At 39.4% G+C, this 14,508-nt stretch overlaps 1 protein-coding gene across 2 annotated transcripts in view; it reads right to left on the bottom strand.

Annotated features, from left to right (window-relative positions):
- KIAA0408 (KIAA0408 ortholog) overlaps positions 1 to 14,508 on the bottom strand; it is a 36,720-nt gene that overhangs the window by 21,420 nt on the left and 792 nt on the right. Inside the window, exon 1 of one of the 2 annotated variants that reach the window (XM_059941250.1) lies at positions 3,162 to 3,398. The exons of the other annotated variant lie outside the window; for it this stretch is intronic. The gene's annotated coding sequence lies outside the window, so the exon portion shown is untranslated. Of the gene's footprint in view, positions 1 to 3,161; positions 3,399 to 14,508 lie in introns of those variants that run through there. 2 annotated transcript variants of the gene reach the window in all.

Here is a 14,508-nt window from a genome sequence, read left to right as displayed (position 1 = left end):
AGGTTCATCTAATAACTATTCGCAGGAAATGCAGACAGTGCTAATTTTCAGAGACTGCAGACTGCTTTAAACTATATGTAATTAACTGTGAGCTGAAACTATCTTGCTGACTAGCAGGTATTTAACATTGAAACTTCTTAGGAAGAGTGAAGTGGTTTAAGACATCAAGAGGTAGTTGCAGATTTAACCAAGGGTGTTACAGAAAGAGAGCAGACTAATTTCAAGCTACCTGGAGAAGAGGTCCTATGATACTCCATGTTTCATTCCGTCTTTAAACACTGTAAATGTTCAGAAATCATCATGAAGTTTCTCCTACAATTATGTAGCAAATGGCTCCAATTTTTCTTTTTATTTCTAACTCTTCTTGAACCGCTTCCAGGTCAGGGTGAAAGGGCACCAGACCCTTTTCTTTTTTTACCTACCTGAAGAAGATCATCCAGGAAAACCCTCAATCAGGCTTGCTCCTGGTAACAGGACTATACATGAACCCAGGTAATGTTCCCGAAGCAGAGAGAATCCTGCACTTAATTGCAAAGAGCCAAATTCATCACTTAATACGGAGAAGGGCCAATCTACAGAGCTTCCCCTTTCCAGGACCAGAGCAATATCTAGTGCCTTAAAATGTAATGGTTATGGATAAAAAACAAGCCTTGGAAAGAAAATTCCTGTAGGGCAATATCTGTGCCAATTTCTGTGGGAGGGTTTATTTCCCCTTCCTAGTATTTATGTCTTGTCATAAATGTCAAACGTAATACGGCTGACTATACTGCTTTCTCCTCTAAAAATAAAGTGGGGTCCATAGAGTTTTGGGAGAATTAAATGTGCATGAAAGAGAATGCTTAATCAAAGTGACTAACACTGTTTTGGATCATAATGGACGCTCAATAAATGCCTGTTTCTTGGTTTCTTCCTTCTGTCCTTGTCTCCCTCCCGTTTTGTGTTCCCCCTACCCGCCTTCCTTTTATTTATCTTCCTCTAGAATAAAACTGATTTTGATTTTGATTTAATTAGAAAATTCATAGAAGCAAGTGTAATTGTGTGAACTCATATTTTTAACAGTTTTCCTTTGCCCTCAGTATTTTTCAAGTATTTTAAGAATACAAGGCAGGTTAAATATTTAGGAAATTTTTTTATTGTTAGCAAAAATTTGAATAGACAAATCTTATATGAAACTGCTTTTGTTATAATTCTCCCTAAATGTTAAAAAAAATCCAACTAATAGAGCAATTTTGTAGGGACATAACGTTCTGTAATGAAAAGTTATGGGGTAAAATGGCTCAGCCGATTCAAAAACTCAATTTCAGTGCTTTCTGCTGAGGCAAGTATAAAAGTTCTCTTTGTTCCTAGTTGTCACTTGTTTTCGCCCACAGATATTGGTATCTCTGTGGGAGATAAGGAAGAATTTCTGCGATCTGCACCCTTCACTCTCCATTTCATTTCACTCCCTCCAGAATTTCATTCAGAATAAAATTTGATTAGAGCAAATGTAGAAGGACAGAGGGAGCTGCACTACTTAGTCATGCACACGTTCTTCCCCCAACAACTCTAAGCAAGCATTACATAATCCATTTTAACCTACTTCCCCCTCCCCAAGGCCGGAAGCCAGAATTGTGGAAGGGTTGTGAGTGGGTTGCATAAGTATGATGATGGGAGGAAAATAGGTCTGCTAACCTTCCGGCCCTACTAGGAAGCAAAATTTAAGAGTAACACAGCAGTTTCACAAAAAATCATTTCTATTTCCCATGTTAGCCTCAAGTAGGTCATGGTAACACTTCTTCGTCTGAGGGGTGCTCCCTTCTTACAACACCTTGGTTGTTACCATTGCAACCTTCATCTCCCCTATTGAAAACTGGACTTTAGCCAAACAAATGAAACAGCGTTAGGGGAGTTGACTCGATTGCAACTTCTCTCTTCTGAGAGTTTTGTTCAGAGTGTTTGTTTCTTGCTCTCTGATTTCCTTTTGATAAACATACTGCTTTTCATATAATTGAAAAATTTTCATTTGTAGGAGGTTACCTATTCCAATAGGAATGCCACACACAGTAGGTACTGTCAATCTTACAATTTCTAGAACCATCATTTGCCTTGGAGATGCTTTGCTTCCTCTTACCTTTGAAGAATTAGGAATTCCCACGTCTATAACCATCAAAGTTATGCACCATTTGCCTCCAAGATTCTCTAGCCCTTTCTCTAGGCTATCATGAATCACTTGCATCATTTCAACTGATTATAAGACCTTATTCCTCCCCTACTGTTCACTGGTGAATGCATTTTTCCAAAGAAAACTATGACTTGATTTTGTTACAAAGCAAAAGGGAATTTTAAAAAATTGCTATTTCTTGCTATTTCAGCATCGTTCCTCATGTTCCAATAGGGTCAAAGGGATACTACCACGTGCAATTCTGAAGAAATCAATTTTGCCTTTTCATTTTATTATCTTCTCCTTGTTTTCTCTCCAGTTATATATTCAAACTAGAAAATATCCAACATACAGGAGCACTGATTTTACTTCTCTTAGCTCATAAAAGCTTTGAAAGACGCATTTGGCTTGGATAAACAAACACCTAAACTTAACCAGCTTAAACAGTAGAAGCTGTAGTGGTAAGGTTCCCTCCTAATTGCAGATTAACCCATTATGAATGGCATGCACTTCAACTCAAATCACAGAAACACTTATCATGCAGTGAGCAAACCATCATCTTGGATGAAATTTCACTGATTTATTTTTCACTGCAATTTTCAAATACCAGCAATTTCAATGGTTGTGAACTTTACTCTGCAAATGTTAAAAAGTCTTCATCCTAATGAAAATAGTGTTCTAAAAAATAAATTTAGTGAAATCTTATGGTAGGGAAAGTGGTGTGCAAAGTACTGAGAAGCAGTGTTTCAAAAACACAGTCTCAGAGAGCAGATGGTACCATCAGTCCGGAGTCAGGAAATCCACTCACAGCAGCTGGACCTTCTCTTCCCTGGGAGTCAGTAAAATCCGTTACGCATCCTGCCCCACTGTTTTTAAGCCAAGGCACAGACACTGAATCAGGCAGATGTTGAAATCACCCTCCACTTAAACAGTATCTACAGTTTCAAATATGTCAACAGCGGCCCCTCTATGTTTTACCACAATTAGTCACTTGCTTTCAAACTGCCAGAAAGAAACATACCTTTTTGCTCTGGGGAGAAATCCTATGGCTGTCCGACCACTGGTCAATCTAGCAATGGGAGGACAGCCGGTTGTTTTAAAGAGAAAAGTCTCAGCACGGTGAATCTTGCTTCTTTGCACAAAATGGGAATGCAAAATAAGTCCAACCATTCAACAGAGAGATACTGACAAGTCCCTTTGAAACCTCCACCATTTCACAAATCAAAAAGCTGCTCCGCTCATGTCACAGCAGCAGCTGAGGCTAGTGTGACGTCAGTTTCTCGGAGGCGGCCTTCAAGCTATCTCTTCCAACCAAAGCTCTGTAACTTTAGAGCAGCTCCCACTCTGGGTAAACAACTCCAGGTCCAGGACATTTTTAACTTTTATAAGGGAGCCCAGTATTTCCAAACTTGCCAAAAGAGCTGGTGTTAATATCACACAATGACAATGGCCAATTTTACATTCCATTTATTTGGAAAAGTTAACTCCTTTTTTACAGCCAAGAATCATCTCTTTGCCTACCTCTCTCCCCTTTTCAAAATGTACTTTTCGGTGCCTTTGGAAGTTGGTGTCTGGATGTGGCAGAACAATATGTGCAGAAATTTTATGTATATAATCTCAAAAGATTTGTGAAAAGGTATCAAACTTCTGTCTTGAAATAAAGTAGAAATGGCATATATGAAGACCAGCCTTCTAGTTCTTTGTGATCCTATGGCAGCTTGCTGCTTATATCTATAGTGATGGTGATGTCTTTCTGCTAGAGGAAATCAGAGCCCATGGGAAAGGATGATACTTATTGTGGTAAGGAAAAAACCAATGAGATACCCATGTACTTGTTTTCAATGAAGGTGTGCTGCAGCCTAATTCAGCGAATAAGCTACATAAAAGTTTAAATAATAAGGGCTTATCCTCAAGTCTAAAGTCTGTGTGGTCATTAAAGCATTACATAATCCCTCTCACATTATTTTTGCCTGCTTCCAGATTCCAGATAAATATTTCATGGGGAGTTAAAAAGTTTACTAAGAATAACCTACTCATAGTAGGACTTTAGTACATGTAGGACAATTGAATGAAATCGTACTCTGTGTTTTGAAAGCCTGGCATCAAAATCTCAAAAGCCAAAAAAAAAAAAAAAGCAACCCACCCCCTCCGCCCCCAAATCTCAAAAGCAATAACAACAACAATAATAATTAGAGTAATAATAGTGATGACTCATGGAGAGACTGCTCTCTGCAAGGCTCTGTGCTAAGTACTTCTAATATCTAATGTATCTTTATCTTAGCTCACTCTCACAGAAAATGTGTCTGTAGATATTAACCCAAGTTTACTGATAAAACCAAGGTTCAAAGAGGCAGAGTATCTTGCCAAAATTCACAGGAACTTGACCACGCAGAGAAGTAGGTCTTGGAACCGGTTTCTCTAACTGAAGACCCTGGAATTTTGTCACAGAGATATTGGTTTCAAATTACTGCCACTACTTATCTGTGTGAACTTTGAGTTTGTTACTTCTGTAAGGGGATAATTATATTTACTTTGTAAAGATGTTGTACGAGTATGAGGGGGTACTTACAGTGCCAGGCACTTAAGAAATGTTAGTTCATTCTGCCTTTGCCCTTATCAGGGCACTCCGGACCTCTCTTCCACTCCAGACCTCTTAATTTCCACGTGTCATTGGTAAATCAAATTGAGACTGTTTTCTACACCCTATCAGAACTTCAGATAATCTGTAGCTAATTGCAGTAGGAATTATGTTGTGCTATCCTCTATATTATCCCTCAATAGCACCTGTTTCAATGCCCTTTTTCATGGATGTCCCAGTAATTATTTATTGCAGGTGCTTCATCTGCTTCTTGTCATGGTAAACTTGACCTTAAATTATATCAAACATAGAATAAAAAACTAGGGACAAAAAACTTTGACAGAATTTCACCCCAGTCTACCATTAATTGTAGTACTTACCAACCCTTTCTGTTGAATAATTTTTTATGTATATTAGCTAAAATTTCCATGCTATATTTCATACCCCAGAGAAATAAAGCAATGCAATTAGATGACAGCATACAAAGGCAATAAATACTCAGCTCAGGTATTTCTGAACCTTTCCACTAAAAACTTCTAAGAAAGCTTTGTTTTAAGAAAAGTTCCTGCTGTTATGTACATGAAACGAATGGATTTTGAAAACAGATGCTGGTATACCCAGCCCTATAGTGATATTCAGACATCTTGAAGCGCCTGACATTTTCAAGCAGGTGTCAAATGGCTGAAAACCTTATGGAAAAAAATGCAATTTGTTGCACAATCCAGGTCACTTTTAATCCATTTAAATATTTAAACCTTCAAATATGAAAGTGACTCAAATTATTGCTCTATATATTAGAGAGAATTTGGAAGAATCATTCATATCTGATGTCATACTAATCCTATTTCAGTGTATAACAAATATGTAAAGAAATGCATGTAACAATTCTTAATGTAAAGTAAATGTAGAAACATGAGCTGCTATCAAGAAACAAAAAAAGAAAATCTTGGAAAGGGTTTGAAAAGATCTATATAAATGATGCTATTAAGCCACAAACTAAAACATTTTGGAAAGGGGGAAAGAGCAATGAGTGCATAAATGTCACTAGCAGGTGTTTCCAGACTTACAGAATTTTAGAGCCAGAAAGAACCCCTGAAATCATCTAGCCAAGCTTCTCATTTTACAGCTGAGGAAAGAGGCCCTGATGTTAAGCCATTTGCTCAAGGTCACAAAGGCACTAACTAGCAATGCCAGGAATAGAATCCAGGTCTTCTAATTCCTGAAGGAGTGCCTTAAAGTTTAAAATTCCAAGGGGCTCAAGGAAGGGAATAGAACCCAGGGATAAGAGTTTGGGGCGTGAGACATTTATTTCTGGCTTTATCAAATCTTAAATTCAGTTCTCTTCTAAGTCCCAAATGAGGGAGCTAATACTTCATCTTCCAAGTATAACATAGGAGTCATATAACAAGAGTATTTATCTTCATGGCTATTTATTTAAAGAGGTTTGTATCCTTCAATAATGTAAATCCTCAGTCAGAATACGAAGACAAAAGAATTTTAACTTAGTGATGGAAGAAAATCTAGGGATAAATGCACCAACTTTGCCTTTAGTATACCACTGCACATTTAATTTACAGTTTTCTGTCTGAAGGATGATCTTGAAGCACCACGAAGCAGTTACTTATTTAATCTCTTTATACTGGGTGGCTTCTGATTTCTTGCTTGTATAGTTTTTCAGCCCCTTCTTCTTTTACTCTTTAAACATATTTACCAGTTAAAGGGGTATCGTATTTCTATTTTCATTATAAACGATATGGAAAAAATTGGAAAAGAGGTGACTTTGAAAAACTGAACTCATTCTTATTGCATATTATAATTTAGAAGCTAGGGGACTTCGCTGGTGGCACAGTGGTTAAGAATCGCCTGCCACTGCAGGGGACACGGGTTTGATCCCTGGTCCGGGAAGATCCCACATGCCGCGGAGCAACTAAGCCCGTGTGCCACAACTACTGAGCCTGCGCTCTAGAGCCCGCGAGCCACAACTACTGAGCCTGCACACCACAACTACTGAAGCCTGCGCGTTCTGGGGCCCGTGCTCCGCAACGAGAAGCCACTGCAGAGAAGCCCGCACACCGCAACAAAGAGGAGCCCCTGCTTGCTGCAACTAGAGAAAGCCCGGGCAGCAACAAAGACCCAACACAGCCAAAAAAAAGAAGCTGTTACATGTGGCATTTTAAATAATCCTTCCTTCTAGAATAATGTCTGCCCTTTACAATTTTCAAAGAGCTTTACGATACATCTCAGTTGTTTAGCAGAACTCTCTTGAGCATTAAACGATCTTCCATTCTTAGGGAGAGGTCTTGGGCATTCCAATTAACATTCCACTTAACAAATATTTGTGAGCACCAGCTCTGGGCCAGGTGTAGTGTTAGATCCTGAGGACTGGAAGAAAAAGACAAATCTTTGTCCTCAACAAGTCCATCAACTCTGAAGATCCCTGAAATGTGACCTGCAGCATGACTGTCCACTTCCTGAGTATTCCTTGAAACAAATTTATAAACAAATGTGGAGTGCTTCTCCTGGTAGTCTCCATAGCATTGCACCAAGGGGACCACAGTTCTGTGTTGTGTTACTCTCAGGCCTTGCTGCACACTGCAATCACTCAAAGAATTATTTAAAAGTTCCTAAAGCTGGGGCTTCCCTGGTGGCGCAGTGGTTGAGAATCTGCCTGCCAATGCGGGGGACACGGGTTCGAGCCCTGGTCTGGGAAGATCCCACATGCCGCGGTGCAACTGGGCCTGTGAGCCACAACTACTGAGCCTGCGCGTCTGGAGCCTGTGCCCCGCAACGGGAGAGGCCGCGACAGTGAGAGGCCTGCGCACCGCGATGAAGAGTGGCCCCCGCTTGCCGCAACTAGAGAAAGCCCTTGCACAGAAACCCAACTCGCACAGAAGACCCAACACAGCCAAAAATAAATAAATAAATATTAAAAAAAAAAAAAAAACGTTCCTAAAGCTGGAACTTTCCTCCACTTTCTGAACTAGACCATCCAGTGGTGAGGCCCAGTTTTCTTAATTTTTATAAAGTTCTACAGCTGAGTCTGTCAAATTTGGTCCTGTGTTATTTGAGTCCTAGAATGACAGAGTTCGGACTCTGTGTTAGTAAAAGAAATATGTTTACACTTATTAGAATCTGTTTTAGATTATAAAATTAAGAGAGTCACACACAAAGTATTTATTATCCATGGAAGTTACATGCTTAGGTTGTTGTGTTTCAGCTAATGTGCTGTTTTCCCACTGCTGGATGTTTTTCCCTAGAATCATGGGATGCTGGCTGTCTCTTCTATTCTGAGGGATGGTGACATGTCAACAGATTTTTTAGCCAAGCAAATCTGTCATGGGGCTTATGTACAGGCATTTCCAGATGACAGAAATATTCAAAAGAAACAGTTTCAAACTATCTGTTTTATTTTATTTTTTAAAGTACTGGTCTATAGTTTGAAGAAACAAAACAATAAAACATTTTAAAAACGTGAGCTATTTAAGACTAGAGACAGATCTTCCCTACGGTTTTCAAATTTGTTTTTAGCATCTCACTATATTATTTCCAGATTCTTTACTTGGGAGATGTTGATAATGATGACAACAAAAGCTAAGTAATACAGGAACCATTCCAGGGCTACCTCTCATTTCATTCCAGAAAAGGGCCTTGGGAATGCCTGTCCACCACAAGAGGGCCACCCTGAGTCACTTCTGTTAGGAAGTTCTAGCAGGAAAGCAGGGCTGAGAGGCCATTTAGGGAGTATAATTTGAAGGACAAAGAAATTGATCTGTATTCTCCCCGTCCTGCCCCATCCCAGGGTGTTGCTACCCCACCTATCTCTTCTACCAGAAATGTTAGATTTATCACCTTCAGGAGACAGCGTTATATGTTTAGTAACTGTCTAATCAAATGCCATTGACAAAGGAAGTGATTACTGGCTAGTCACAACTTTGCTCAGAAAAGGAGAGCTGCTACTCCCAATTAAAAGAACAAGAGAAATCCCCTGAAAGAACAAGCAATGAAACAGATCTCTCCAGACTACCAGACCCCTAGTTCAAAAAGGAGGTAATAAAAATGCTAAAGGAGTAAGAAAGATGATTGATAGAAGTGCAGAGCACTGTAACAAGGAACTAGAAACTCTAAAGAGGAACAAATTGAAGTTTAGATAACTCAATTGCTGTGATTACAAACCCATCTAAAAGAAAAAAAGGAACAGCTAACACACAAAAGGGCTGGAAGGAACAGTCAATATAGGTAAGCTTTGATCGGAGCCCGGGGAAAGTAGTCTTTTTCATTCGTGGGCCGTGGAGCAGGGAGAGAGACGGAAGATCAAAAAGAGGAACTGTATGAGTGGTGCTAGATTTTGAGGGGCTAATGTGAGAGGTCTTGGTGCCCAGGTGCAAAGAAATGTGGCATCATGATGTGAGAAGGCTACGGTAAAGGATCTGGAGATGAGGGTCCAGGAAGGGAGGCCCACAGCCACACTTCAGTGTAGTCTTGGGTCCACTCCAATCAGAGGACTTCTGCAGAGACAGCTGGACCCACTCTCTACACCAAGATCTCTTAGTTAAGCCCACAGAGACTCTAACAATGCCTTGACGCCTATGCTTGGCCCTTACACTATATTCTTTTGTTGTCGTTGCCACTGAAATATTTTGCACAGTAAGATTCCTTCATTCTTTCTTTTCCAATTATTTAGCATCTACCCTACTATTTTTAATCCATCTACTTTCCACAAATATGAGTACTTCAAACAAATAGCTACTTGGGAATAAATCACATTCCCTCGAAAGTGACAAGTGTGACCAGAGGCATGAGTTTCACTTCCTGGAGAGCTTTCTCACTCCAAGATTTGAGGGTCCATTGCTGGGGGATCCTCATTTTCCTTCAACTACCTCCTCTGGCTGCTTTCCTGGGGCTTTTTCCACTACATGGAGTCTCAGCAGGTAGAGTAATGCTAAGACCTTCCATACGGTGGTTCTGGTGCCTCTGCAGATACACATTTCCTTTCAGGTAAAGGAGCTCAGGTTCCAAAATCCAGAATAAATTAATTTTGCTGACTCATTATGTTAACCACCATCCCCTCCCCCCTTCAAAGTTCTAAATGACTGATCTAGGCTGACACATAGGATGTCTATTTAAATAGTCTAAGTCTGTTTTATCTGTCCAGGAGTTAATAATACAGAGGGAATGACAAAGGGAATGGATTGTACAAAAATTGCACATGTTCATGAAAAAGAAAGGGAATTACAAACTAGATGCTAAACTGAGTTTTCTGACATTAACAAATAAAAGACAGTATAAGGTATTTTTTTTAAAAAGCTCTTAAATTCTCTTTCCTTACTAAGCCATTTGAGGCAAGTGGACAAACTGATGAGCTTCTCTCTGCCCCTCAGACTCTTTAAATTTTCAAACACATTGGTTAAGGCAGGAACTTTCAACATGAACTCAAAGAGCTGACTTGCTGCCTTCACAGGTACATTATGTTGAACAATCTCAGAAAGGAACAAATGTTTGTCAGCCTTCGATGATCACTTATGCCTCTTGCTTGTTAACACAGATTTTATAAGCAGCTCAACTCAAAACACTCAGAAGAGACTACAGAAAATAAACATGTAAAGCACACTTTTTCAGAATCAATGATTTCCAGAGTTCCATCTTTGGAGTCGGCAGTATAACAAAGCTCCTGAAATAGTCGTATCATTCCTGAATACTTCAGGGTCCCTTCCCATTTTGTGAAATGAGTAACTCTTCTAAACGTTTCTGAAAGGCTCTAGTTTTTCAATTAGTGCAATCCTCCAACATACTGTTTATTTAATATCTATCTTGGTACAAGATAAAACTTTTAAATTATTTACCTAATCTGCCTAAAAATGTTCTGATAATTTAAAAGAAAAAGAATCAAAACAAAAGCAAAATATTATGAACTGAACTTGAAATACCCTAAACAGAAATTTTGGTTTAGACAACATACAAAGAAGCATTCTCATCCACAAGTCCAAACAGTTACATGAATATTTTTTGAAAGGCTGAAAAACTGCTAACCACCACTGATTATATACTCTTATAGTAAATTTTATGAATTTATAAAATCTTACAATTTTATTTTCAGATGTTGGATTTTCATGGTATTTGATTTAGCTGTAGGAAAACTCAGATAACTATGAACTAAAAAAACCTTTTATAACTGTAACAATGAAATTGAATAATCAAGAAATGTCAATACATTTAAGCTTAGTAAACATAACCATCTGAGTCATAAGACAAGACGAGGTTCTTTGAGACATCACAGGCTGGTTTGACAGTGGGAAGTGTAAGGTGGAGATTTTTCCTTCTTTTTAACAGGCAAGTGTTGCCTTTGCTGCTCCTATTCTCTGATCAAGCGAGATTATAACAGCACTCTACTTGAAAGTGGTTCCTAAAAGTGCTGTCAACTTTTCCCTCTATCTGATATTATCCTCTACCACTTTCTCTTCAATCCTTATATTGAATTAGGGCATCTCACCCAAAGCATGACTCTACCAGAGGAAAGTGGGCTGTGGTTCTATAAGAATATAGCCACCAACACCGCATGAATATTTAGAGTTAAGGCTTAGCTACCAAATTGACATTCCAAATTTCATTGGCAGCTGATGAAATAACCGTATCCCACTCTACCACACAGATTGAAATGAAGGCTGGAGAATGCAAGCCAATACACATTCCAGGCTGAGCATTGAATTTTCCCTTGTTTTATGAGTTTGAGCCTGTTCTGCTTAAAAGTAGCCAATTGAATTCTTTTTTTTCTTAAATCTAGGCCAAATTACCAAAGACATTCCTTCCTACACCCAAGAATGTGCACACAAAGGAATTTTTTGTTTGTTTGAACTTATTTTCAGCGTGATGTTTAAATAGCACAGATTCAAAGGTGCAAACATGAGAAGATTCCTTGGCTCAATAATTGGAGGATTTTGTTTTCCTCATGAACAAAGAAGCCTGGGTGTTCCTCTTTTAGGGCTAGCTTTATACAACAAAGACAATGCAAGGAACAGGATCAAAGGGGAGGGGAAAGAGATACTGGGGACTCTCTTTCTGAGGTCCTGGGTGCCATCTTTGTTAACTTTTCTTCCCATGACTATGCCCTGTGGTGTAAGGGAGAGATGCACCCTAGATCCCTGGTGCTCATAGAACAGCCTGAAGTTCCAGGGAGAAGAAGGCAAGGGACAAGGTCACCTTGTGCCTCCTGGCAGTTTGCTGAGACCACCTTCCAACTACCAGCCCCCAGCAGTCCCCTAAGATAGATGCAGGTCTGAATTCTCTGACACTAGGTGCATTTCCTACTGCACACCACAGTGTGTAGAGGTGTGTGCATACACACAGGCACAAACTGAGAAGCCGGCTATGCAGTGGGTAGAGCACAGTTGGAAAGAGCCTCCAAGTCTGTCCTGTTTCCCCTCATCATTATCTTACTGGGGTTGCATATATGAAGAGCCTGGATGGAGTTCAAAATTGTCATGAAATTCTTCTATAAAGTCAATGCCTTAGGAAGCCATAGGTAAGATTAATACCCTTGCTGCCAGGATGACTTTAATTCCTCACAAGAGATCTGAGGGCAAGGCTGGTGTTTTGGTTAGCCCAGCCATCCCTTGGTTAGCATCTCCTTTCTTGCTCAGGTCACAAGATATTGTTGAGGTATATGTACCACCCCTGCATTGATTTATGGTATTATTCCAACCAAGAATGCCTAGGGATTTTATTGTGTTCTCTTAGGGAAATCTAACATGCTCTCAGGTATGCAATGAACAATAAATTGCAACCACAAACCTTTTTTTGCACTTCAATAAGAGTACATGTCAGAGTTAGCTGTTTACATGTCTGTCCTGGTCAATCAATCAATTAAAAGCTGTGAAAAAGTAGAAACTGAACCTCAATTTCCTCTATACCTAACATAGGGACACTTCAAAATGTTTGTTAAGTAGACAAAGGATCCATACTCTATCTTTTTGCTCCATTCTCACATCTCTTTGTGTATGCTTTCTCATCTGGGTTTGGAGGGTAGAATCAGTTGGCACCCATCATTCTTGCTGGGACACCATATCCTCTCTGTGGATCACATGGGGAAGCTTTGTGGCAGAGATGACTGTATAATGACAAAGTGGTGGTTTGTTAGGGTGTGTGTGTGAGATCATCTTGAGGCTTTAATTCAGCATTCACATGTGTCTGTATCTCCAAGTGTGTGTGTGACCCTGCACACACACAATATTGACCTCAGTTCTCCTTTCTGTCATGTATTATTCCTATTCGTCTTCTCTGATATTGTTTGCTTTAAACACCTGTATGAATGAAAGGGGAGTTTTCTAACACTATCATCAGTGTGGAAAGAGAACTGCTTTGTCATTAGAGGACTTGTGGCAAAGGCCGTATGACAAAGGTGGAAATGCCCTAGAGAGGATACAGATATCCACTGAATGCCTGGAACTTTAAGGTCTACTAAAACCTAGACAACTGATGATTCTATACAGCTATTATCACATGGTTTACTATAACCTTGGTATAAGCTGTATCTACATATTTTTGATAATTCAAACATCTGAAGAATTGGTTCTTGGGAGTTTAAAAAATTATATATATAAATGCCTGGGCTCACACATTCAGTTTCAATTAGTGTGAAGTAGGGTCTCAACTCTAAAAGCATTCCAGGAATTCTGATGCGTGGCTAAGGTTGAAAACCACTGATCTAGATATTTAGTTCTTGATTCTCCTTGTGGTAAAGAAAGTTTCAATTCTAAAGCCAGTTTCTTAAAGCCACACAGGGTACGGAATATCCACGATCCTTCTGAGGTGAACAAGCGCACTGCATGCCCTGCTTCCCCACAGGGATAATGTTAGGAATCTGGGCCGGACAGTTATTTGAAATTCTGACCCCTTTCCTCTAAATGCCAATGAGCTTCCAGTCATTGTGACTGGAACCGGCAACACCTCCATAAGCTACCAAATGCTCCATAGGTAGCTGAGAGTCATTGCTTAGCTGGCTGTATCTGGCTCCCAAGGCAATAAATATTTCAGATAAATTTCAGCCTCAAACATTTACCTTCAGTTCCACTTCCATTGCCAAAATGGTTCCTCTGAGATGGTGGTCTAGGGGTTGACCAAGGATCTAACAGACAAATTTTGATTTTTAAAGTGGTTGCTTTTCCTGAGATGAAAATTTTTTAAAAGTAACACTTGAATAATTAAGTATAGCATTTATGTTATTTCATTTGTTCTTGTCATGAAGTTCTATCTAGCCATTTGAATCTCTAAGACAAAAAGCCGCAAGTATGTAGTGACAGATTCAAACTGCTGGTCAACCACTCCTCACTCCCAGTCTCTCCTCCCCTCAAAACAAAACCAAATGAAAACCAAAATTAAATTGAAAACCATGGAGATTAAGAGCAGGTATTATAAACTAAATTTTAGACTATTATGTAGTTTTTCTTTTTATTAAATTAATACTCAAAGGGAAACTGACGTGCTGGGGGATGAGGACTCAAAAGACTGTTGCTAGTGCCAAATGTTGTATTAGAGCAAAGATTTTCCATATATTATTTTTTATGCTGAGGGCAAGATACTTCACTTTACTACAGATTTTCATATCCACCAACCAACATGCAAGTATCTCTACATCTGTGATGTCAACGAGTGCTAGTATTTCTGAATCTTGGTGGCAGTAGCGCAGTCCAGCTTTCCACTCTGTAAATTGCCAATGAGGTGGACAGAATAGGACCTTTTGGGTACAGGAAACCTATCCAGGCCACTTTAGGTAGGAGGAGAAAGGGTAATGTTGAGG

Source organism: Balaenoptera ricei, chromosome 12 (assembly GCF_028023285.1).
Source record: "Balaenoptera ricei isolate mBalRic1 chromosome 12, mBalRic1.hap2, whole genome shotgun sequence".
In the NCBI taxonomy this organism is placed as follows: Eukaryota; Metazoa; Chordata; class Mammalia; order Artiodactyla; family Balaenopteridae; genus Balaenoptera; species Balaenoptera ricei.
The sequence above is the reverse complement of the archived record's forward strand: the minus strand, read 5'-3'. Positions and strand labels throughout refer to the sequence as shown.